This window comes from Procambarus clarkii, chromosome 40, assembly GCF_040958095.1.
Source record: "Procambarus clarkii isolate CNS0578487 chromosome 40, FALCON_Pclarkii_2.0, whole genome shotgun sequence".
Classification (NCBI taxonomy): Eukaryota; Metazoa; Arthropoda; class Malacostraca; order Decapoda; family Cambaridae; genus Procambarus; species Procambarus clarkii.
Window position 1 is genome coordinate 10,019,365 of NC_091189.1, and position 27,458 is coordinate 10,046,822.

At 46.4% G+C, this 27,458-nt stretch overlaps 1 protein-coding gene across 1 annotated transcript in view; it reads left to right on the forward strand.

Moving 5' to 3' along the window:
- LOC138349887 (protein hunchback-like) overlaps positions 1 to 27,458 on the forward strand; it is a 370,035-nt gene that overhangs the window by 51,104 nt on the left and 291,473 nt on the right. Inside the window, exon 2 of the mRNA XM_069339059.1 lies at positions 11,410 to 11,457. The gene's annotated coding sequence lies outside the window, so the exon portion shown is untranslated. The remainder of the gene's footprint in view (positions 1 to 11,409; positions 11,458 to 27,458) is intronic.

A 27,458-nucleotide genomic window follows, 5' to 3' on the forward strand; every position in this document is an offset into this window, starting at 1 on the left:
TTCCCTCCCCCTCATTCTTCCCTACCCCTCATTCTTCCCTCATTCTTTCCTCCCCCTCATTCTTCCCTACCCCTCATTCTTCCCTTCCCCTCATTCTTCCCCACCTCTCATTCTTCCCCACCCCTCATTCTTCCCTCCCCCTCATTCTTCCCTACCCCTCATTCTTCCCTACCCCTCATTCTTCCCTACCCCTCATTCTTTCCTCCCCCTCATTCTTTCCTCCCCCTCATTCTTTCCTCCCCCTCATTCTTTCCTCCCCCTCATTCTTCCCTACCCCTCATTCTTCCCTCCCCCTCATTCTTCCCTACCCTTCATTCTTCCCTCCCTCATTCTTTCCTCCCCCTCATTCTTCCCTACCCCTCATTCTTCCCTCCCCCTCATTCTTCCCCACCTCTCATTCTTCCCCACCTCTCATTCTTCCCCACCCCTCATTATTCCCCACCCCTCATTCTTCCCTACCCCTCATTCTTCTCCTACCCCTCATTCTTCCCCTACCCCTCATTCTTCCCACCCCTCATTTTTCCCTCCCCCTCATTCTTCCCCACCCCGTCATTCTTCCCCACCCCCCTCATTCTTCCCTCCCCCTCATTCTTCCCCACCCCCTCATTCTTCCCCACCCCCTCATTCTTCCCTCCCTCATTCTTCCTCCCCCCCTCATTCTTTCCCCCCTTCCTCCCTACCTCCCAGTGTGAAAGCAACGCCACGTGAGATCTGTTATTGATCAAAGGGCGACTCACCCCTGGGAAATGTTAATGCCTGGACACAACACAGAGGCGGAGATGCGTCACCGGCATACTTAACCCCGGGTATCTGAGCTGCCCGTGTGCTCCACCACCACCACCACCCTCAACAGGTGAGTGGGGTCTTAACACTCGAGAACAGTATGTGCCCCGCTGTACCGTCGCTACTCTGTAAGCAAACCCAGTCCAATCCACCCCGACCCATCCCAAAGCAAACCCATCCTAACACATCTCAACCCAATCCAACTCATCCCAACGCAAGCCATCCCAACCCAACCCATCCCAACCCAACCCAACCCATCCCAACCCAACCCATCCCAACCCATCCCAACCCAACCCAACCCTACCCAACCCAACCCAACCCTACCCAACCCAACCCAACCCATCCCAACCCATCCCAACCCATCCCAACCTAACCCAACCCATCCCATGCCAACGTATCATATCCTAAGCAAACCGATCCCAGCCTGTCCTACACTAGCCTAACTTGATGGAAATAAGATAAATTGTGTTATATATATATGGTGTGGACGAGGTGTGTGACGTCACAATGACGTAATTTGAATGGCGGGGCAGGTTTTGGATAATGCTGGAACACTTGGTACCTTGTACACCCAACCGCCTCTCCGTGCTTGTGCGCGCCGCCCGCAGAACACGTCGATTCTCTTGTGTGTGTTGGTTTTATTTGGAGCAGACTGCCAGAACCCCATCAAGCCGGTACCTGTTCAAAGCTACTTGCTGTGGTCACGGTTCCTGTGTTGTAACGTGTAGAAATTCTCCAGTTATTTGTCGTTTGGAAGTACATGTCGTATTGATTCCGGCTATCTCCAGGGAATACTGTTCTTGCCTCGATTTCTGGTCTTCAGGTCGCAACTCTCAAGAGTCCTTTAACTTGAAGGTTTACTCCTAGGTGAACTGAGGCATTATGTTTAAGGAAACGTGCCCAAACGTCTCGTTCTGCTCTGCAACTTACCCAGAACTAATTGTCTGAAGATCGACTAAACAAATCACTGTGCTGAGCTCGTCCTCATCAACAGAGGCCAAATGAGCGTTAATCCAGCCACCAAACACCCCCCTGTTTATGAATGATAAACGCTTTACACACAACCCATAACTGGTGACGTTCGAATATTTCTCGAACAGTGCTTCGTTGACGACCTCTGTTCGAATCACAACTCTCTCAAGGCTTTACCCACATACTACAATACAAATAATTACAACAACATTAACATCTAACCCAACCTACGCCCAAATATGCACAATATGCTAATATATAAGAATATTAATTTATATATGAGAAAATTAATATTTTGAATGAGCAGCATGTTAAAATGGATGAATGGGTCTTTGGGGGTCGGCCACTAGATGCAATAAAAGCCTGAGGAGGGGTTGTCCACGTACTTCATATATAAATAATTGCCAACAGAACCTAAATAACCAAACCTACGCCTAACTATACATAGACCTGTAATATATAATAATATTTGTATATACGAGGAAAAAACCTACTTTTAGTACACAATACGATAAAATTTATGAATGCATCTTGAAAGGTAGGTGAAGGGGGGCGACGCTAGCTTTAATGAGCTTAGCTTGAGGACATGTGCTGTATAGGGCTAATTTAAAGTGTCCTTTCCTGACCTAACAGACTTAAGCCTGAGGACCCAAAATAGAAAACGGGACAGTACGTCACTTTCGCGAGCCGCTTCCATTTTCTACTACGGCAGCTTTTAGCCTTAGTGCGCGTAAGAGCGAAAATAGACGTTATTTGTAAGAGGACGGGTTTACACCATTGGTCGGATTGTTGGGGGCAAACGTAACTATGTATCGTACCTTGCCTTGAGGTTACCTTGAGGTGCTTCCGGGGCTTAGTGTCCTCGCGGGCCGGTCGTCGACCAGGCCTCCTGGTTGCTGGACTGATCAACCAGGCTGTTAGACGCGGCTGCTCGCAGCCTGACGTATGAGTCACAGCCTGGTTGATCAGGTATCCTTTGGAGGTGCTTATCCAGTTCTCTCTTGAACACTGTGAGGAGTAGGCCAGTTATGCCCCTTATGTGTAGTGGAAGCGTATTGAACAGTCTTGGGCCTCTGATGTTGATAGAGTTCTCTCTCAGAGTACCTGTTGCACCTCAGCTTTTCAACGGGGGTATTCTGCACATCCTGCCATGCCTCCTGGTCTCATGTGATGTTATTTCTGTGTGCAGGTTTGGGACCAGCCCCTCAATTATTTTCCACGTGTAAATTATTATGTATCTCTCCCGCCTGCGCTCAAGGGAGTACAGATTTAGGCTCTTTAGTCGGTCCCAGTAATTTAGATGTTTTACTGAGTGGATTCTAGCAGTAAAGGATCTCTGCACGCTCTCCAGGTCAGCAATTTCTCCTGCTTTGAAAGGGGCTGTCATTGTGCAGCAGTACTCCACTCTAGAGAGCACAAGCGTTTTGAAAAGTATCATCATCGGTATAGCATCTCTAGTGTGAAAAGTTCTTGTTATCCAACCTGTCATTTTTCTTGCAGTTGTGACGGCTACTTTATTGTGTTATTTAAAGGTAAGGTCTTCCGACATGAGTACACCCAGATCCTTTACATTGCCTTTTCGTTCTATGTTATGATTTGCCTGAGTTTTGTACGTGGTTTCTGTTTTTATATTTTCAACTTTTCCGTAGCGCATGAGCTGGAACTTATCCTCGTTAAACACCATATTATTTTCTGTAGCCCATAGAAAGACCTGATCTACATCTGATTGGAGGTTTGCCGTGTCCTCTATGTTGCCAACTCTCATGAAAATCCTAGTGTCATCTGCAAAGGATGATACAGTGCTATAGGTTGTGTTCTGGTCTATGTCCGATATGAGGATGAGAAAAAGTACTGGAGCAAGCACAGTACCCTGGGGGACTGAGCTCTTCACGGTTGATGGGCTGGATTTTATTTTGTTGACTATTACACATTGGGTTCTGTTAGTCAGGAAATTGTAGATCCATCTGCCTATTTTCCCGGTAATTCCTTTTGAACGCATTTTATGTGCAATAACACCATGGTCACATTTATCAAAGGCTTTTGCAAATTTTTACAAATCTGTTTATTATTAGTTTATTAGAATATTTTAGTTTACCTTGAAAAGCTTCATAGAAAACACCGACCTCACCTAACCTTCTTAGTATGTTAAGATAAGCATCTTATTGCTTCTTATTTACAATTATTACTTAACCTATCAACGGTATAGGTTAAGTAATAATTGTAATAAAGAAGCAATAATATGCTTATCTTAACATACTAAGAAGGTTAGGTGAGGTCGGTGTTTTCTATGAAGCTTTTCAAGGTAAACTAAAATAATCACAATCAATTAGTATGTCACATATGCACTTATTAAATAAGCCAATATTGACCATAAGCAAGTGCGAGAACGGGTTGCTTGGTTTGATTGCTCGCATATTTTTACATCAGGTTTTCTTGAATCATTGGTATTGTAAAGAAGGGAAGGGTAAGGCTTAATTATATCGTAAAATTATCCAGGACTTTATTATGTTAGCTCCTAAAACCATATTGTCTCGACTGCTGGGCGTCGAGGGTCTGTGACCGCTGATGATGTGGTAACAAAATTACAACTGCATCATTTAACTCCGGAGAACGGTACAGTACTTGCTAAATGTTCTCGGCTAACACCCATTTTCAGCTGACTAACGGCACCCCGTTAGTCAGCCCACATAAATTGGGCGATAAAATTCGTGCACGAAATCCAATAACCATAACTATATAATTACAAACGCTTAATTATCACTGAGCAAATACGGGAAATGAGAGAGAGAGAGAGAGAGAGAGAGAGAGAGAGAGAGAGAGAGAGAGAGAGAGAGAGAGAGAGAGAGAGAGAGAGAGAGAGAGAGAGAGAGAGCGCCAAGTGACAGTAAACAAGTCAAATGAGTTAACCGTTCAGTTTACCTATCAGTGCTTTTCATGAACTAGGTGAAAAATAATGTCATATGCTATGCAGCCTTTTTTTTAAATTCAGATCCAATTTAGATTCATCTTGTCTACCAGCCTAGACGTTTGTGTTGAGAAAATCTATAGTTTTGGGGGTAATGGTGTTCCCATTCTATATTCCAAATGGTTTCATTTTCCCGAGTGTGTGTGTGTTGGGCTCAGCCAGCACAATTGTTGCTAGTAACACGCATTTACAACCAATGACAGTAATTTTGTCTAGTCACTCAAAACATTGTTTTGTTGTTTTATATTTATACAGTATAATGTAGGCTTTGTCTAAGGTGTCAAAATACAACTCCTGTTGTTCTCTCCGACAACCTTGAGGCTACCTTGAGGTGCTTCCGGGGCTTAGTGTCCCCGCGGCCCGGTCGTCGACCAGGCCTCCTGGTTGCTGGACTGATCAACCAGGCTGTTAGACGCGGCTGCTCGCAGCCTGACGTATGAGTCACAGCCTGGTTGATCAGGTATTCTTTGGAGGTGCTTATCCAGTTCTCTCTTGAACACTGTGAGGGGTTTGCCAGTTATGCCCCTTATGTGTAGTGGAAGCGTGTTGAACAGCCTCGGGCCTCTGATGTTGATAGAGTTCTCTCTCAGAGTACCTGTTGCACCTCTGCTTTTCAACGGGGGTATTCTGCACATCCTGCCATGTCTTCTGGTCTCATGTGGTGTTATTTCTGTGTGCAGGTTTGGGACCAGCCCCTCAATTATTTTCCACGTGTAAATTATTATGTATCTCTCCCGCCTGCGCTCAAGGGAGTACAGATTTAGGCTCTTTAGTCGGTCCCAGTAATTTAGATGTTTTACTGAGTGGATTCTAGCAGTAAAGGATCTCTGCACGCTCTCTAGGTCAGCAATTTCTCCAGCTTTGAAAGGGGCTGTCATTGTGCAGCAGTACTCCACTCTAGAGAGCACAAGCGTTTTGAAAAGTATCATCATCGGTATAGCATCTCTAGTGTGAAAAGTTCTTGTTATCCAACCTGTCATTTTTCTTGCAGTTGTGACGGCTACTTTATTGTGTTCTTTAAAGGTAAGGTCTTCCGACATGAGTACACCCAGGTCCTTTACATTGCCTTTTCGTTCTATGTTATGATTTGCCTGCGTTTTGTACGTGGTTTCTGTTTTTATAATTTCAATTTTTCCGTAGCGCATGAGCTGATAGCAATTTTTCCGTAGCGCATGACAAGATAACATGTACCTAATAAATGAAGTTTTTTGTGCTTAATAAGAGCTATTTATGCATCGTGTTATCGTCTATATCTGAGAGTATTGGTATATTGTATTGACAAATATTGTGATTGTGATTTTGAGGTTATATTCCCTATTTTAGGCTAGTTGGAGTCAGCTGATATGTTACATTTCGAGGTCGCAGGCTGTATCAGAACAGCAAAAGCGCAGTGTATTATTATTTATTGGAGATGAGCTTAATTATTTTCTCCTTTAACAAAAACAGATTTTGTTAAAAAAACAAAGTTACTAGGTTTCATTTTACAGTTTAAAATTTCTCTCGCTTCCACGTCCATCTCGCCGTCTCTCTCGTTTTTCACGAAACAGACAGGCATCCATTCAGTCAGTCACTCGGTCATCAAGCCAGTCATCCGGCAAGCCAAAACACCCCGTCGAATACTCAGCCGGCTCCCCTTCTAGAAACCCAGCCAGCCAGCCGGCTCCCCTTCTAGAAACCCAGCCAGCCAGCCGGCTCCCCTTCCAGAAACCCAGCCAGTCTGCCGGCTCCCCTTCTAGAAACCCAGCCAGCCAGCCTGCTCCCCTTCTAGAAACCCAGCCAGCCAGCCGGCTCCCATTCTAGAAACCCAGCCAGCCAGCCGGCTCCCCTTCTAGAAACCCAGGCAGCCAGCCGGGTCCCCTTCCAGAAACCCAGCCAGCCAGCCGGGTCCCCTTCCAGAAACCCAGCCAGCCAGCCGGCTCCTCTTCCAGAAACCCAGCCAGCCAGCTCCCCTCCCAGAAACACAGCCAGCCGCTCCCCTTCCAGAAACCCAGTCAGCCGGCTCCCCTTCCAGAAACCCAGCCAGCCAGCTCCCCTTCCAGAAACCCAGCCAGCCGGCTCCCCTTCCAGAAACCCAGCCAGCCAGCCGGCTCCCCTTCCAGAAACCCAGCCAGCCGGCTCCCCTTCCAGAAACTCAGCCAGCCGGCTCCCCTTCCAGAAACCCAGCCAGACAGCCGGCTCCCCTTCCAGAAACCCAGCCAGACAGCCGGCTCCCCTTCCAGAAACCCAGCCAGCCGGCTCCCCTTCCAGAAACCCAGCCAGCCGGCTCCCCTTCCAGAAACCCAGCCAGCCGGCTCCCCTTCCAGAAACCCAGCCAGCCGGCTCCCCTTCCAGAAACCCAGCCAGCCAGCCGGCTCCCCTTCCAGAAACCCAGCCAGCCGGCTCCCCTTCCAGAAACCCAGCCAGCCTGCTCCCCTTCCAGAAACCCAGCCAGCCGGCTCCCCTTCCAGAAACCCAGCCAGCCGGCTCCCCTTCCAGAAACCCAGCCAGCCGGCTCCCCCTTCCAGAAACCCAGCCAGCCGGCTCCCCTTCCAGAAACCCAGCCAGCCGGCTCCCCTTCCAGAAACCCAGCCAGCCGGCTCCCCTTCCAGAAACCCAGCCAGCCGGCTCCCCTTCCAGAAACCCAGCCAGCCAGCCGGCTCCCCTTCCAGAAACCCAGCCAGCCGGCTCCCCTTCCAGAAACCCAGCCAGCCGGCTCCCCTTCCAGAAACCCAGCCAGCCGGCTCCCCTTCCAGAAACCCAGCCAGCCGGCTCCCCTTCCAGAAACCCAGCCAGCCGGCTCCCCTTCCAGAAACCCAGCCAGCCGGCTCCCCTTCCAGAAACCCAGCCAGCCGGCTCCCCTTCCAGAAACCCAGCCAGCCGGCTCCCCTTCCAGAAACCCAGCCAGCCAGCCGGCTCCCCTTCCAGAAACCCAGCCAGCCGGCTTCCCTTCCAGAAACCCAGCCAGCCGGCTCCCCTTCATGAAACCCAGCCAGCCGGCTCCCCTTCCAGAAACCCAGCCAGCCGGCTCCCCTTCCAGAAACCCAGCCAGCCGGCTCCCCTTCCAGAAACCCAGCCAGCCAGCCGGCTCCCCTTCCAGAAACCCAGCCAGCCGGCTCCCCTTCCAGAAACCCAGCCAGCCGGCTCCCCTTCCAGAAACCCAGCCAGCCGGCTCCCCTTCCAGAAACCCAGCCAGCCGGCTCCCCTTCCAGAAACCCAGTCAGCCGGCTCCTCTTCCAGAAACCCAGCCAGCCAGCCGGCTCCCCTTCCAGAAACCCAGCCAGCCGGCTCCCCTTCCAGAAACCCAGCCAGCCGGCTCCTCTTCCAGAAACCCAGCCAGCCAGCCGGCTCCCCTTCCAGAAACCCAGCCAGCCGGCTCCTCTTCCAGAAACCCAGTCAGCCGGCTCCCCCTTCCAGAAACCCAGCCAGCCAGCCGGCTCCCCTTCCAGAAACCCAGCCAGCCAGCCGGCTCCCCTTCCAGAAACCCAGCCAGCCGGCTCCCCTCCCAGAAACCCAGCCAGCCGGCTCCCCTTCCAGAAACCCAGCCAGCCAGCCGGCTCCCCTTCCATAAACCCAGCCAGCCAGCCGGCTCCCCTTCCATAAACCCAGCCAGCCAGCCGGCTCCCCTTCCATAAACCCAGCCAGCCAGCCGGCTCCCCTCCCATAAACCCAGCCAGCCAGCCGGCTCCCCTCCCATAAACCCAGCCAGCCAGCCGGCTCCCCTCCCATAAACCCAGCCAGCCAGCCGGCTCCCCTTCCATAAACCCAGCCAGCCAGCCGGCTCCCCTTCCATAAACCCAGCCAGCCAGCCGGCTCCCCTCCCATAAACCGAGCCAGCCAGCCGGCTCCCCTCCCATAAACCGAGCCAGCCAGCCGGCTCCCCTCCCATAAACCCAGCCAGCCAGCCGGCTCCCCTCCCATAAACCCAGCCAGCCAGCCGGCTCCCCTCCCATAAACCCAGCCAGCCAGCCGGCTCCCCTCCCATAAAGCCAGCCAGCCGACGCAATACAGCCACTCGTGCTTGCGTGAAACAACGCCACAAAAGGAAGGAAAGGAAGGCTAGAAAAGACGTTAATGGTGGGTTATGGATTTCCGCTAAATGTTAATTGTTAGTCAGGGATTTTGTGGGGAGACGCAGGGATTTTCTGGGCTCCCCCAACCCAATCCCCTTCCTTAGGGTACTAGTGGGGAATTTTGGGTTGACTGGTACTTTGAACGGCCCTAGGGCCTTCCCTCGTCCAGTCCTCGCCCTTGGATAGAAATTTATGATTTAACCAGGTTGCTAAATGTATATTTTCTTTGTTATTTGTGTAGAATATAGGTTTTTCATATATGGGGTCACGGCAAATTATTTTTGTATATTTCGGCTTCGGCAGAAAAAGAATTCAAATTTGGGTTCAATGATCGCTTGTGCGTTCATTTGTTGTATGCACATTTGGTATTGTGTCCACCGAGCAACAGCCTGGTGGACCAAACTCTCACAAGTCAAGCCTGGCCTCGGGGCGGGCTTGGAGAGTAGAAGAACTCCCAGAACCCCATCAAGCAGGTGTGTATGGAAATGGAAGATTTTATGTTTTATTCTGCATTCCAAGTGTCAAACAGTTGTAAATCGATTACATTAATATGTAAATGTAATTCGCATAATTTAAGAAAGAGTTAGATAGCGATGAATAAGGTGTTGGTTAAGTCATTAACCGTGGCCAGAGTCGGGCAGACGGAATACTTTACCAGACATACTTGAGAGAGCAGCACTGCTAAGGCTACAACGGCATTTGAAGGTGCAGCTGTATAAGCTTAGTTTTCACTTAACTAGCACGTATTAAGTTGAAAGGTTTTGGCGATAGAAATATTTCTTATACAGGTAGAGGGATGAATTGTACTAGAGGTAATGTAAAGGTTATGTTTAGCAAGCGTTGCACCTGTCATTGCCAAAGTTTTAAAACCCTCAGGTTAACGGTGGACATCAAGTTGCAGCCCCGCTCCTGTGCCAAGTAAGTCCACTACGGGCTCACCATAGCCCGTTCTACTTTGGAACTTTTGTTCTAAGTAGCTGAATCTAAAACAACAACAACGGTGGACATGGAAGCTGGCTGGAGCTGTTGGCTCACTCAGCTATATGTACACTTGAGTATACCTTAATGTCACATTAATGCATTGTTTTAGTATCTGGAAATTTAGGAAGTGCTCTCAAGGGATTAATACATAGTGTCTCATGCTTAGTTAGGATTTTATCTTAGGTGTGTGAGTAGGAATTAAGTGGCGTAACTGGTATAATTAATAAGTTGAGGTGTTTGTTTATTTCTGCAGATTGGAATTGGGATTTTTTGTACCAGTGTTGCATAGCCGGTATTTTCACCAGTGTTTTGTATAATTCTTATTTATTAAATGTACTGTTAAGTTTGATATTTAATATTAATTCCCTTCAACGATGTCCTTGACACAGGCAGTCGGTTAGTTATTTTATTCAGCCTTAAGCTGGATTCGGGCCGCGACCTGAAAATGATCGGTAATACTGAGTTATCTCTAAAAAAGTACACAAGTCAGCATACTATTCTCTTGTGTCGACGTGCTTTCCTTTTGTGGCCGTGCTTCGTCTAGTGTCCAAGTGTGCCTTTCTATTGTGCTCGTATGTCTTTCTTGGTGGTGTCTCGTTTTCCTTCTGTGTCCACATGTCCTCTGTCCTCCCGTTGTGCCATCTGCCAGTACATGTCAGCCCACACTAGAAGGGAACCTTACCTTGAGGTTACCTTGAGGTGCTTCCGGGGCTTAGCGTCCCCGCGGCCCGGTCGTCGACCAGGCCTCCTGGTTGCCGGACTGATCAACCAGGCTGTTGGACGCGGCTGCTCGCAGCCGCGTCCAACAGCGGCTGTCATGTTTAGAACACACGGCCGCCACCCTCTGTTAGCTAGTTATGTATTTGTACAAGTATCATTAAAAACTACGTTCCTGCATTGCATAGGGACATTTGCCTCTATGGTGGAGAGGGGGGACCTGCTGCCTGGGTAACAGCTTCTCCCCCGAATCAACCTAGCTTTGCGCCCTGGTGAGGCCACTCCAGACCGACAACCAGAGCGCAACTCCATAGTCTCCTGAGACTGATGGATGCCTACTACTACTGGCGTTGTCTCCTTGCCGCTCTCCAGCTGATTAAGTCTCTTGGAAGCGACCCAAGATTTCTACCAGATTACTCAAGATACTGTAAGAGACTGCTTCAGTGTTTGGAAGAGACGGGAGGCTTTTTCATATCCGTTCTCCCCTGCTTGATACCTGCTTTGTGGGGTTTTGGGAGTTGTTCTACTCACGGGCCAGGCGTGACTTGTGAGAGCTTTGTCCAACAGGCTGTTGCTTGGAGCGGCCCGCAGGCCCTGATTTAGTTTTTTGTTCTCAATCAATTTAAGAAGGTTGTAATGAAGCCTAAGCAGATTAAAAATTATATTTGTATATGTACTTTTTACTCTTGAAAATATTTGCGAAATGCGTTTTCTATAGGTATGTACCTTTGTGAATTAATCCCTATGTCAGAATGTAATGAATTTCATAATATTTGTTTAAATTTATCACTTTGTGCGAGACTTAAACACTAATATAACCTAAGCGAGGGGAATATATTTTGCCCAGGCAAACTCTCACAAGATAATTATTTAATTCTCACAGAAGCGCAAAATAGATGACACTCAAACTAGTTTTACTAATGAATTTCTCGCTTTTTTCAGGTGAGGTGATTAAGCCGAGAGCGTTTGCCAGTAGATTTCCAGCTGCAGGTAAAGTGCCGCTAATGTTGTCAAGTAGCACTGCAGCGGTGAGTTTGTTAATGTTGTGATATTTGGTGCTGCAGCTGTGTGTGTGTGTGTGTGTGTGTGTGTGTGTGTGTGTGTGTGTGTGTGTGTGTGTGTGTGTGTGTGTGTGTGTGTACTCACCTATATGTACTCACCTATATGTGCTTGCAGGATCGAGCATTGACTCTTGGATCCCGCCTTTCGAGCATCGGTTGTTTACAGCAATGACTCCTGTCCCATTTCCCTATCATACCTGGTTTTAAAATTATGAATAGTATTTGCTTCCACAACCTGTTCCTGAAGTGCATTCCATTTCCCCACTACTCTCACGCTAAAAGAAAACTTCCTAACATCTCTGTGACTCATCTGAGTTTCAAGCTTCCATCCATGTCCTCTCGTTCTGTTACTATTCCGTGTGAACATTTCGTCTATGTCCACTCTGTCAATTCCTCTGAGTATCTTATACGTTCCTATCATGTCCCCCCTCTCCCTTCTTCTTTCTAGTGTCGTAAGGCACAGTTCCCTCAGGCGCTCTTCATACCCCATCCCTCGTAGCTCTGGGACGAGTCTCGTTGCAAACCTCTGAACCTTTTCCAGTTTCATTATATGCTTCTTCAGATGGGGACTCCATGATGAGGCGGCATACTCTAAGACTGGCCTTACGTAGGCAGTGTAAAGCGCCCTAAATGCCTCCTTACTTAGGTTTCTGAATGATGTTCTAACTTTTGCCAGTGTAGAGTACGCTGCTGTCGTTATCCTATTAATATGTGCCTCAGGAGATAGATTAGGTGTTACGTCCACCCCCAGGTCTCTTTCACGCGTCGTTACAGGTAGGCTGTTCCCCTTCATTGTGTACTGTCCCTTTGGTCTCCTATCTCCTAGTCCCATTTCCATAACTTTACATTTGCTCGTGTTGAATTCTAGTAGCCATTTCTCTGACCATCTCTGCAATCTGTTCAGGTCCTCTTGGAGGATCCTGCAATCCTCATCTGTCACAACTCTTCTCATCAACTTTGCATCATCCGCAAACATCGACATGTAGGACTCTACGCCTGTAAACATGTCGTTAACATAAACATGTCGTTAACATGTGTGTGTGTTTGTGTGTGTGTGTGTGTGTGTTTGTGTGTGTGTGTGTGTGTGTGTGTGTGTGTGTGTGTGTGTGTGTGTGTGTGTGTGTGTGTTTGTGTGTGTGTGTGTGTGTGTGTGTGTGTGTGTGTGTGTGTGTGTGTGTTTGTGTGTGTGTGTGTGTGTGTGTGTGTGTGTGTGTGTGTGTGTGTGTGTGTGTGTGTGTGTGTGTGTGTGTACGCACTAATTGTACTCACTACTCACCTAATTGTGCTTGCGGGGGTTGAGCTCTGCTCTTTCGGCCCGCCTCTCAACTGTCAATCAACTGTTTCTTCTACTATTCCCCCCCCCACACCACCCACAGGTGTGTGTGTGTGTGTTTAGTTGGGTAATTCAGGTAACTATATTGAAGTATTAATATACACGGGTAATACGAGCACTATGCTCGCGGTAAGGGAGCATTACTGTTTGTATGTACTTAAGAACTTCCCATTGCATTGTCCCTATCTTTTGTAAGGTAGTATAGCTTATGTGAAGTGCGGGCCACTCGGTACTCTAGTACCTCCACCAGGTATTGGAGTACCCAGTATAAAAAAATGTATTATTTTTTTTTTGTCGGCTCTCAGATCATTAGATAATTATGAAGTGGACGCACTTGACAGTTCCGATTAGTGTAGTGGTTGAAAACCTCTTGTCGGGTACTGTTAACGGAGCTCACATATTGTTTTTATATATATATATATATATATATATATATATATATATATATATATATATATATATATATATATATATATATATATATATATATATATTTTGTGAAGACATTCACTCGGTGAGAGGTACAATGCTGTTGGCGTGCGAGGACACACGTCGGATACTCCTGCATTGTATATTTATTATGCACCCCATTCCCATCCCGTGGCACTAGTGAGGATGTGGTAGTATCTCTCGCCACTCAGGGATGCCTCGCCACTCGGGGACGCCTCGCCACTCGGGGACGCCTCGCCACTCGGGGACGCCTCGCCACTCGGGGACGCCTCGCCACTCGGGGATACGAGGCGTTCAAACTTTGGCCTTTTCCCCCAGACATTTGCCTGGTGATCTATCAATCTCTCCACCCAGCACATCTCTCTATCCTCTAACTCTTTCTTCAGTATACACCCCCCCTTTATCTCTTCTCCCTCACTACAATATACATCCTCCCTTTATCTCTCCCTCCTCCCCCCGTTATCTTCTCTTTCCTCCCTCCCTCTCCCAATGCCTCGCTTGTCTCTCTTAACTCTCTCGCATAATATGAAGCGTATGAATTGAGTCCCCTTCTACGGACCTGGTTGTACCCTCTGTCCCCCAAGCCCCCCGTCCCCCAGCGCCCCAGCCTCAGGCCCTCAGCCCCCCAGCGCCCCAGCCTCAGGCCCTCAGCCCCCCAGCGCCCCAGCCTCAGGCCCTCAGCCCCCCAGCGCCCCAGCCTCAGGCCCTCAGCCCCCCAGCGCCCCAGCCTCAGGCCCTCAGCCCCCCAGCCTCCGTCCCCCGTCCCCTGAAGCTGACATTTAAATCCGGGGTTCAATAGTCGACGAAAACCTTTGTGCTGTCATTATGCTGCGGGAGGTCTCGTTCGTCATGTTCACATTACATAAAGTAGTCGGGTGAGGCAAAACAGTTGCCATTGGAACACCTTAGTGTTCTCTGTCTGTCTGTCTCTCTCTCTCTCTCTCTCTCTCTCTCTCTCTCTCTCTCTCTCTCTCTCTCTCTCTCTCTCTCTCTCTCTCTCTCTCTCTCTCTCTCTCTGTCTCTCCCCCCCCCCACTCCCCCTCCTCCTCCTCCTCCCTCCCTCCCTCTCCCCCCTCCCCCTCCCCCTCCCTCCCCCCTCCCTCCCCCCTCCCTCCCCCCTCCCCCTCTCCCCCCTCCTCCTTTTCCCTCCCCCTCCATCTCTCCACCCTCCCTCTTCCTATTTTCCTCCTCTCAATTCTCAGTCTTTCAAATTCAAATATTTTATTCACAAATGTTTGTACATTTCAAGTTGGGTTAACCCTCCTCTCCATTCTCACTACCCCTCCCCTCCCCCCTTTTCATCATGCTCTCATGTGCTCGGGCTTCGATATTGTTTTAAAACTTTTATGATTTGTCTTGAGTTTGGTGTAAAGTTTGGCCGAGTGTTGGGTTGGGTGTGGCTCCCTCGAGTCCTGCCCGGGAGATACTGCCGCTCAGTTTGGCAGCGGGTATTTACTATTTGTAGTTACTGGTTGTGCCTGCAGGATCGAGCTTGTATTACGCGGCACTAGCGTGGAGTCCACGTCTAGTCAAACACAGAACGAAGTTAGAAAAGGTTCAGAAGTATGCCTACCAGGCTAGTCTCCGAGATAGAGGAATGAGCTATGAGGAAAGATTACTGGAACTGAATCTTACGTCACTGGAAGACGGAAGAGTTATGGGAGACATGATAACTACCTACAAAGTTCTCAGAGGAATTGACAGTGGATAAAGTTAAACTGTTTAATACGGGTGGTGCGCGAACACGTGGGACACAGGTTGAAACTTAGTACCCAAATGAGCCACAGGGACGTTAGAAAGATTTTTTTCAGTGTCAGAGTAGTTAACTGATGGAATGCACTAGGCAGTGATGTGGTGGAGGCTGACTCCATACACGGTTTCAAATGTAGATATGATTGAGCCCAGTAGGCTCAGGAATCTGTACACCAGTTGATTGACAGTTGAGAGATGGGACCAAAGAGCCAAAGCTCAACCCCCCGCAAGTACAACTAGGTGAGTATTAGCTTTTGTACCTCCGCCTTTCTAGCCAATCTTTTTTTCCTCTAATCACGCTTTTTTTCTTCTAGTTAGTATTTCTCTCTTAACACACGCGCACACATCGATTGGAAACAGCCCTTAGCAGCTGTATAACTCCCAGGTACTTATTTACTGATAGGTGATCAGAGGCATCATGGTGAAAGAAACTGTCCAGTGTGTGTTGCATGATACATATATGATACAATTAAAAAAAATTATTTCAAAGTCAATATTTTAAGTAAACAAGATGTTCGTATGAACAAATCCACAAGGGTAGTGACGAGGGTTCGAACCTACGTCCGAGAGGATCCCAGATGCTGCCTTAATCGACTGAGCTACGACATGGTTAAACATGTAAAACCCTGGTTTGTGTCTCGGAGAGGCTGCAGGATCCGAATAAGGTCAGTAGAACTTCCGGTTGCAATTCTTTTAACCATGTCGTAACTCAGTCGATTAAGGCAGCGTCTGGGATCCTTTCATACGTAGGTTCGAACCCTCGTCACGGCCCTTGTGGATTTGTTTATATGATGCATCACGCTATTGTGATTTCTGTGTGTAAAGATATTCGTATTGTAAATTGTGTTCCTGTTTATCTTAAAATGAACATTCCTGAAGGGAGCCTCAGTTGGCAGCAGCTGGCTTTCCTTCCAACTGAGCCACGAGCATCCACAAGAGAGAAGGCCTCCACCCGCCAGGAAGCAGCCTGTGACAGCTGACTAATTCCCAGGTACCTATTTACTGCTAGGTACTGCTGCTTCTGTAATGGTGCCACTTTGGCATAGTGTTAGGTGATCACCTAACACCTTCATGGCTTTTTTTTTTACCTTGTTCTTGTTTAAACATTTTTTACAGTAATTATTTGTAACTCCAAAGTGGTAAGGGAACGATAGAACATGGAAATTCAGTTGAACAGATTTCTTGGAATTTGTATGATTTTAGATATGTTTATATATGTTAAGTCACTGGGGAAATCAACCACGTGTAGGAGCTACGAAATCTGCTCTCTCTTTCTCTCTCTCTCTCTCTCTCTCTCTCTCTCTCTCTCTCTCTCTCTCTCTCTCTCTCTCTCTCTCTCTCTCTCTCTCTCTCCCCCCCCCCTCTCCCCTCCCCCAATCCTTCTATCTTCCCTGTCATCCCTCTCTTCCGAAATTTCGTCCCTACTGCCCTCCCTCTCAACTCTTTCTCCCTTCTTACCCTTCCCTCCTCCTTACCGTTCCTCCCTTCCCTGCCTCTTCCACTCCCCCTTCCCTCAGAACAAGCACGTGCGTGTGCCGCAGCGCCGCAAATCGATCCTCGCCTCCTTATCTTCCCGTTAGTTCTAATAATTATTAGTATTTTCCATTTTTTTTCGTAGGATTAAGCAATTCTATATTTATCGTAATGAGCGTTCTCTTGCCCCGTATTTAAGGTTTTTGGTGTGGTGGGGGAATATAGAGGGGCCAGGGTAAAGATAGCAATGCGGCAAGATAATTAAGTAATAGGATGGATATAGTGGGCGGGGTTACGATGGTGTGTGTGTGTGTTTACTAGTTGTGTTTACTTGTTGTGTTTTTGCGGGGGTTGAGCTTTGCTTTCGGCCCGCCTCTCAACTGTCAACTGTTTACTAACTACTTTTTTTTTTCTCCACACCACACACACACACCTGTGTGTGTGTGTGTGTGTGTGTGTGTGTGTGTGTGTGTGTGTGTGTGTGTGTGTGTGTGTGTGTGTGTGTGTGTGTTTTGCCGTCAAGAGTGGTGGTGGTGGTGTGGAATGTTGGGTGGGTTTCGGGGTGTTGAAATTGAAATAAGTTTATTGAGGTATAAACACACACAAAGGGATGAGGTAGCTCAAGCTACTCTCACCCCGATGTTATATATACAACGTGTTCATGTATATTTACACACACATACATCGCAAACAAAACACTCCGGGTGTTATCTTGATCGCAGGCGGACTCTCTTCCTCCCTACTTTCTCCTCCTCCCTCATTTTCCTCAAGTTTTTCTCTTCTCGTCTATTATTATTGTTATTCATTTACTATGCACCCCATACCTATCCCGTGGGCGGTGGAGGAAAGTGTTACAGAGACACATGATGGGGTTCAGAACGGAAGCTTTGAGTTCATTTACTGCTGCTAATGCTGCTGTTACTCATACCTACCTTGAGGTGCTTCCGGGGCTTAGTGTCCCCGCGGCCCGGTCGTCGACCAGGCCTCCTGGTTGCTCATCCTTCTGGCAATGTATCAGTCATTACTCCGTCACTGTTCTGGGCTTCCTGGTCATACACACGCGCGCGCGCACGCTCATATTGCCTTACTCTGGAGTTTAATTTAGTCACAAGCCAGTTTATGAAGGAGGTGCGTGGCAGAGTAAATAATGCGGGGAGGCGGTGTGGCGATTGCTTGCTCCAACACGGGAAGAGCAGGGGAGGGAGCAGAGTTGGTAGTGGGGGACGATGTTGGGGAACATGGAGAAGTAGGCGAGTGTGGAGGAGGGAGATGGAAGAGAGAGGGTTAAGGTGGAGGGAGATGGAAGAGAGAGAGAGGGTTAAGGAGGAGGAGGAGGTCGAGGAGGAAGTTTGAAGGTATTTGTAAGGAAGGAGGGAGAGGTCTTTCTTAACAAGGGATGCTACGCCAATGATGGTGTTCTCTCGTTTGGAATTCTGCTCTGACGTCACGTCTTGGTTTAAAGTATCTGGAATATATTCTTGAGCTGGAAAATATACATAAAACCTTTATTACCGGCGTATGTGTAGTAGAGCATGCAAATGACTGGCAGCCAGCGTACATTCAACATGTTCCCTCGCAGGGGAGTCAAGATAAATGATTTTAACTATGCTTAGAAATTCCACAAGTGTCAAGTCTCTTAAGGGTCAATGTTCCTAAAATATTTCGGCACATTGGAGTAAATGATACTTCAGGAAACACCATAAACACTATTAGAGAGTACTGTTTGAACTCAGGTCTACTCTTCTCGTCTTCTTTCATTAAATATATGAACACATCCTTAACAAAGTTGTTATAATAATAATAATATTAATAATAATTTATTTAGGAAAAGTACATACATAGTTGCAGAGTTACAGTACAAATATTCTGTTTGATTTAAAGATAGAGGTAGTACATACAATACCTAAAGCCACTAGTACGCATAGCGTTTCGGTTATAATTTGAGAATCAGTAGAAAAGTTCTGCCAAGAGTAACTGATCAGTTGGGCTGTGATGGGTGCGTGTCAACCTGCGGACTGCGACCAGTAATACCTGCACTGAATACCGGGAAAGCCAGCTGTTCAAGCCGGGCAGCTATAGTAAAAAAAAAAATCGAACCGACAACAGGTAAACACAAATAGGTACCTCGGACTGTGGAAGGAAGAAAGGAAGGGAGACGCGCACGCACGCACGCACGCACGCGCGCGCGCACACACACACACACACACACACACACACACACACACACACACACACACACACACACACACACACACACACACACACACACACACACACACACACAACAATAAAGAGAATAACGTCTGCGGCATATGCGAGGCTGGCTAACATAAGAACGGCGTTCAGGAACCTGTGTAAGGAATCATTCAGAATCTTGTACACCACATATGTAAGACCAATCCTGGAGTATGCGGCCCCAGTATGGAGCCCGTACCTTGTCAAGCACAAGACGAAGCTGGAAAAAGTCCAAAGGTATGCTACTAGACTAGTCCCAGAACTAAGAGGCATGAGTTATGAGGAAAGGCTGCGGGAAATGCACCTTACGACACTGGAAGACAGAAGAGTAAGGGGGGACATGATCACAACCTACAAAATCCTCAGGGGAATCGACCGGGTAAACAAGGATGAACTATTCAACACTGGTGGGACGCGAACAAGGGGACACAGGTGGAAGCTGAGTACCCAAATGAGCCACAGAGACGTTAGAAAGAACTTTTTCAGTGTCAGAGTAGTTAGTAAATGGAATGCATTAGGAAATGATGTGGTGGAGGCTGACTCCATACACAGTTTCAAATGTAGATATGATAGAGCCCAATAGGCTCAGGAATCTGTACACCAGTTGATTGACGGTTGAGAGGCGGGACCAAAGAGCCAGAGCTCAACCCCCGCAAGCACAATTAGGTGAGTACACACACACACACACACACACACACACACACACCTGCAGATACACACATAGACCAGATACAAGGTATCATTTGGGAGATGAAATACTTAAAGAGTCAGAGAGAAAGACCTGGGGGTTGATATCACGCCAGACCTGTCCCCTGAAGTTCATATCAAGAGGATAACATCAGCGGCATATGCCAGACCAATCCTGGAGTATGCGGCTCCAGCATGGAGTCCATATCTAGTCAAGCATAAGACTAAACTAGAAAAGGTTCAAAGGTTTGCCACCAGACTAGTTCCCGAACTGAGGGGTATGAGTTACGAGGAGAGACTACGGGAATTAAACCTCACGTCACTGGGAGACAGAAGAGTTAGAGGGGACATGATCACCACATACAAGATTCTCAGAGGAATTGACAGGGTAGATAAAGACAGACTATTTAACACAAGGGGCACGCGCATTAGGGGACACAGGTGGAATTTAAGTGCCCAGATGAGCCATAGAGATGTTAGAAAGAATTTTTTCAGTGTCAGAGTAGTAGACAAATGGAATGCATTAGGAAGTGATGTGGTGGAGGCTGACTCCATTCACAGCTTCAAGTGTAGATATGATAGATCCCAGTAGGCGCAGGAAGCTGTACATTAGATGACTGACAGTTGAGAGGCGGGACCAAAGAGCCAGAGCTCAACCCTCGCAAGCACAACTAGGTAAGAACACACGGACACAGTCAGTGACAGTAAAATGTGAGGCGTTGTGTGGACCTGTCTGGCTTGAGGGTGCCTCGCCCAGGCCCTCTTGCCTGTCGTATCTAGTCCGGGCATACATGATAGCTCCTCCGAGTTTGGCTTCTCAGTGAGGCTCTTAGAGGTATTGGTTTGACTTAAGAGTCCTGTGATACTTTCTGGCCCGAGAAGCTGTCAGAGAAAGACCAGGAGGGATGACGGAAGGGAAGAACAAGGGAGAAACTTAGAGAAATAGGAAATGAGGAAGCAGTAGGTGGAGGAAGGAATAAAGCTCCAGGAAGAGAAATTAGAAAAAAAGCCGAGTGAGCAGAAAGAGGGAGGAAAGAACTAGGAACGAAGGAAGCGCAAGTGAGAATGTCCTCAGGACAAAATAGAAGAGGCGAAGCGAAGAAAAATCACATCGAATCAGGGGCAAGAGCGGAATAATATGAGACGTTGTGAAGGGAGGAATTTTAGAACGAAGTTAATAATGGTGATATGATGGTGGAGGGAGAGGGGAGCTCACCAGGATAAATGAGAATTTGTAGGGAGGAAGCATAAGGAGAATAATGTTTAAGAGGAAAGAATACAGCGCAGAATGATGAGAAGTAGAGAGAGAAACTGGAGAACATGGAGGCGCAGGATGAAGCTGGCCACAGGGTGAGGCAGCAACAGTGGACTGACACTATATAATGCAAACGAACTTTTGAGAAGGCAACTGATGTCGATGAGAGAGTTGTTTGTGGGAGCAAGTGGCCTGGAGCAGGACTCATCAAGCATTACCACAGCCTCTTCCACAATTTCACCTTTCCATCTCTTTCCCTCCCCATCCCTGTCCCTCCCCCATCCTTGTCCCTCCCCCATTCTTTCCAAATCCTTTGGACATCGAAGCTAAAGTATTTACGTGTCCACTTACGAAACCAGTACATCTTTCCTCAGTCATGACGGCTTAGTTTGTATATTTATGAAACTGTTTATAATCTCTGAATCGCAAGGAGGTTGTGTATAATAATAATAATCTTGGGTTGTGATGTTTCAAAGTTCGCAAACTGTTCAATAAATCCAGACGACAGCTGCCATGACCGAGGGATGATATACAGGTTTCGTAAGTGGACATTTCAATGGTTAGTCCCTGGCAGTCAATAGGTGTCTCAGTCGCGAGTCATACTACACAATCGTTATGTAAGCTGTAAGTGTATGTGAAGTATATTCTAAGAATGAAGGAATACCCAGTTAATGTCCACTTAATCATCTCACTTTCATGTCACTTCCATTAATTGTTATTTTAGCTTACGGATCTTTGTCTAGTGAGGTGTAGTTGGGCATATAATCAGAAGCACTTATGTCCTGTCTAGTGAACCCAAAGAGTAGGAATAATTCTGCCAAACAATCACAGAGAAACCACTACTTCACTATCTCCTGGAATGTGAAGCAACCAACGACCTTAGAAGAGCTTTAAGAGTCCCTGAATCTTGCAGTAACCACCCTGAAGCCATCAACACTGCCACTCTTCTGGTAATGAAAAGGTGTCCAGCAGCTGGACACCCTCATAAATACTGTCAAGCAGTATCCTCCCCCGCGATAGCTGCCACATAGTAAGGACTGACGATTTAAATATGAGCACAGCACGCATTATATCCTTTCACGACCAAAGATCACATTCACTCCCCAAAAAAATCTACCTAGGGGCTATTCATGCCCGTGCCACCTCTTGGGTGGCTTAATCCTCATCAATCCTCTGTATTTCCTTGATAATGTGCTGAAACACGAAAATTTTCGGAATTTTAGTTTAATTTTCAGCTGGATTCAGCTGGAAGAATAGTTCACCAAAAGTCATGTTCGTTTTCAAGGTGAAGAAAAAGAAGTGCTTGTAAAAAGCACTTTCAATGGGAACATAATTGAATCTGATTTAATACAAGTTACAAAATCATGTAATTTGAACATTAGCAGTGGTTTATATAATTTAAATCCATTTTTGATTGATCAGATAAAGGGCGATTTGAGTAGGATTATTGATACACATTTGTCTCACTAATTCATTATTGATATCTACTATCTTATGCTATTATTATCCATGTATGGGCCAATAGGCCTTATGCAGCTCTTATTTTATATCCACCTAATCCCATTCATATATTTGTCATTGTACCTCACTTCACCTCTCTCTCCTGCCTATATATTGTCCAAACTCATTGACTTGTAAATCATTCCTTCTGAAGATGTATTAATATACGAAAGTACTTAAAGAAATTCCTGTTTCAATTCTTCCTCCGTGGTCTGACACTGTTACACACACACACACACACACACACACACACACACACACACACACACACACATATATATATATATATATATATATATATATATATATATATATATATATGTATATATATATATATATATATATATAATATGCACTGTAACTATAGCATAATATCTCGTTGGTCGGGTGTTTGGAGTCTTGAAAGGTCAGGGTCAGGGCCATAGGTCAGCACAATTCCAACTTTCAGGTTGGTACATTGGTTTTGTCAATTTTACTGAGAGCACATTGGTTTTTACCGATTTAACCATTTCTGTGAGGTCAGGGTCTCGATATAGTAACTTTCGTTTTTCATGCGCATAGGGGGGGGGGGGGTTGACGATGGAAGTTGATCTTGTGGGATGAATAAGGAGGGCGAATATAGTGGTAATTGTGCACTAATGGTGATACTAATTATATTGATGGTAACGAATCCTATTGTGAAATGTGTATAACAAGGACAGCACGTGGAAAGTGTGGTAGCAATATTTAACATAATAAAACCAGTCTCCGTGGTGTAGTGGTAAGACACTCGCCTGGCGTTCCGCGAGCGCTTTGTCATGGGTTCGTATCCTGGCCGGGGAGGATTTACTGGGCGCAAATCCTTAACTGTAGCCTCTGTTTAACTCAACAGTAAAAATGGGGTACTTGGTTGTAACAACGATTCTTCGCGGCAGGGGATCGTATTCCAGGGACCTGCCCGAAACGCTACGCGTACTAGTGGCTCTACAAGAATGTAACAACTCTTGTATATATCTAAAAAAAAAATAGCAGAAGGCCTAATGGCCCATACAAGGCTGAGCCTTTTTATGTCCTCCCAAAATTCATCTGGTGATTCCAAGTCTGTTATGTTACCCAGTAATGTGTTCCACAAGTCTGGTTCCACACCAGACTTTACCCCGGTGTTTCCCAAGTAGAAGTTTATACAATTTATATCCATTGTTTCGTGTCTTATTTTGTATTAAGAACTAACATTATGAAAATATTTTGCTCTTGTGTCTTGAAGTATGCAATATGTTCTTTTGAAGGGAACTATCAGGGGGGAAAGCTCCAAGCCATTACGACTATATAGCAATTGGAAGGGGTCAGGATACGGATTTGGGATGGGACAGGGAGAAAGAATGGTGCCCAACCACTTAAACGGTCGGGGATTGAACGTCGACCTGCATGAAGCGAGACCGTCGCTCTACCGTCCACCTCAAGTGGTTCTCTTGAGTGTATTTATACATTCAGCAATTTTTTGTTATTTCATAATATCCAGTTTAGAGATTTGGTTATACATAAATGAGACTCTTTCAAAAGGCTACACCGGTGAGGATTCTGCTATTCTAGTTCAGCCAGGCTAATTGTTCCTAGGCTAACACCCTGAAGCCCGGTATTATTTCTGGTAAAACGAAGCGGCCATTACTTTTGTAAATGCAAGTGTCAAAGGCCAGAGCAAATTGTACAGTGTCGATTATTTCAATGTTGGAATAGGCTAACTGCCCAATGCTGAGATTTATATATTTATTTATGTATTTATTAAATATTCAGGATCCACTTCTACATGCAACAGAAGCTGCACTCGTTTCATACATCAGTCCAATATATGTCATGTTGTGTCTGTTGTATTCCAGTCCAGGTGCCAGATTCACGAATTACTTACGCAAGAACTTACGTTCGCAAGTGCTTGCGTAAGTGCTTTCGTGAATCTGGCCCCAGGTCTTCTGTCATTTAGTGGAGGATTGTATATCTGTATTACTGCTTTATTTGGTCATCCCGTCGTCGTAATACGCATTACGTTAGTCCCTAAGGCCTTCACAGCCTAGGGTCACCATCTTCACTCTTTTCTGGCCAGTAGAGCCGCCACTCCTTTCTTTCCTTCCATGCAGATACTTAACACGGGCGGTACTCCCACAAGAGGACACAGGTGGAAACGGAGAACCCAAATGAGCCATAGAGACATTATAAATAACTTTTTCAGACTCGGAGTATTTAATAAATGAAATGTATTTGGAAGTGATGTGGTGGAGGCCGACTTTATACACTGTTTCAATTGTAGATATGATAGAGCCCCTGTAGGTTCTGGAACCTCTACGCCAATTGATTGACAGTTGAGAGGCGGGACCAAAGAGCCGTAGCTCTATCCCTAGAAGCTCGCGCGCACACAGAACTAGGTGAGGTGTTGTAGGATAACGACTCTTGCAGTTTCACTAGGAACATTACCTGTCTTGTGTGGCGCTTTCCCTACCGTGACGCACGATCTACCATGACGCACGAGCTACTGTGACGCACGATCTACCATGACGCACGATCTACCATGACGCACAACCCACCATGACGCACAACCCACCATGACGCACAACCCACCATGACACACAACCCACCATGACGCACAACCCACCGTGACGCACAACCTACCGTGACGCACAACCTACCATCACGCACAACCCACCATGACGCACGACCCACCATGACGCACAACCTACCGTGACGCATAACCCACCACGACCCACCACAACCTACCATGACGCACGACCTACCGTGACGCACGACCTACCGTGACGCACGACCTACCGTGACGCACGACCTACCATGACGCACGACCTACCATGACGTACAACATTCTGCTCACCACATCTTATTGTTTCACGGAATCCTGAACCTCTCTCTCTCTCTCATTTTCTTATTCCAGTTGTATTCTTTCCTCGGGAACTTTTTAAATTAATTTTTCTTTGGCCCTCTTGTTTTTCTCTAAAGTTTTGATTATTGTCTTGCTGTTTTGTTTGTTTTCTTCGAGTTCTTGGCTTTAGAACTTAGCAGCTTTTCTTCGTATAAAATGGATGTTATCTTTTACTGTCTACGAAGATTGTCTTTATCTGTTCTCTTGTTATTTATGAATTTGTTTTTTTGCATTTGTGTTTTTGAGAAGGAGTGGAAGGCGGTTATGGAATAACCGCTACTTATTCACACAAGGTTCGAATCCTCGTCACGGCCCTTGTGGAGTTGTTATGGAATACTGAATCTTTATTTCCCTTTGGTGAGGGGGATCGTTTGACCCCTTAGAGTTTCTTGGAATCTTGGTGAGAGGCGGGGAGGGGGGTGGGGGGGGGTATGGGAATGTAGGGGGTGGGCTAAGGAAAGTGGGGGGAGTGCGTGGTGGTGGGGGGGGGGATGTGAAAAGCTTGGGTGTTGTTAGTTGTAGTAGTCGTAGATGTGGGTTGTGGTAGTAGTAGAAGTGGGTTGTGGTAGTAGTAGATGTGGGTTGTGGTAGTAGTAGAAGTGGGTTGTGGTAGTAGTAGATGTGGGTTGAGGGATGCGTAAGTGTGCTAAGTTTCTTACTGATTATTGTTGCTTTGATATCCTCTATTGTGTTTTTCATGGTCCTTAGGCCTATTTTACACATGTTTAACCTATTTATGTTACGTAAGCTCAGGTAAGGAAGTGGGGAAGACCCCATGGTAGGGTAGGGTAACCCCTGATAACCCCAATGTAGGGAGGGGGTTATCTGATGTGTGTGTGGGGGGGGGGTAAGGAGGGAGGGCTAAATGTAGCATTCTGTGTCGAAATAAAGAGAGTGAATGTTGGTCTGGGACATCATAAGTGGTGGTTGGAGAATTGAAGTGGAAGGGATAATCTATTGGGTTTTAGAAACAAGCCACACCTAGGGAAGAAGGTGGAAAAGATGAACTAGGGGATGGAGTGAATGCTCGAGAAGGGAAAGTTGAAATTGAAACAAGTTTATTGAGGTACAAACACACACACACAAAGGGATGAGGTAGCTGAAGCTACTCTCACCCGCGTGCAGTACAACGTGTTCATATATACACATGTCACAAACAATCAACATATTACCGGACATTCTGGTTGATAAACATGTGCTCATGTTTATGCTCATGCTCATAAAACATGTGCTCATGTTTATGCTCATGCTCATAAAACATGTGCTCATGTTTATGCTCATGCTCATAAAACATGTGCTCATGTTTATGCTCATGCTCATAAAACATGTGCTCATGTTTATGCTCATGCTCATAAAACATGTGCTCATGTTTATGCTCATGCTCATAAAACATGTGCTCATGTTTATGCTCATGCTCATAAAACATGTGCTCATGTTTATGCTCATGCTCATAAAACATGTGTTCATGTTACACATGTACTATGATAACAAACGTACACACACCAGTGGCTTTATGAAGGTAGAGAGGAAGGATTTGCACTATATGTCTCCCTTAGTGCTTCTTTGGTCAGGAGAAAGTGCAAGATGACCTCAAGTTCAAGTATGTTTATTGAGATAAGAAAGAAATACATCTCCAAGGGATAGAGTAGCTTAGGCTATTTCTACTTCCTCCACCTTCCCCCCCCCCCCCCCCCCACACCCGAGCAAGATAAGCTTTCACTACTTCCCACAAACGCTTCCAAGCGCTAATTGGACAAATCAAATAATGTAACCTCGGCATTTAATAAAATTTTAGCCAAAATATAATAATTTGCATTTTATCTCAGCTTCAAACCTTTCTACCCAATTCGGCAAAAAATATAAAAAGCCCCATTTTATGTTTCGGACTACATAAAAAATAGGAAACAATAATTGGAACTTCGTGGGCGTATAATAAAAAAGCATAATTTCTTTTTAAAATTTATATTAGATAAAAAAAAAGAACTGCCAGAAATAATGGTTTAAAAACGGCAGCTAAATAATTTGAACGTGCGTGGGCGTGCGTGTGTGTGTGTGGGCGTGCAGGCACGACAGGCAATATGGCGCCCTTCTCAGTAAACTGTTAATAGCCAGTAATTATATTACCTGGAAATGGTTTTCATTATAAAATGCCTCGTGGGCTGGTTATTTTACCCTCCAATGGCCAGGCGGGCGGACACTTCAGGTGGGGTTCATGCAACTACATCTATTACGGTTCTGAAATTTTATTGATGGGGCCTTTATTAATTGTTTGTTTTTATTATAATGGTTAAATGTTATCCTAAAAGGTAATTTAGTTTTTTGTTAATTACCGAACTACTATGCTGG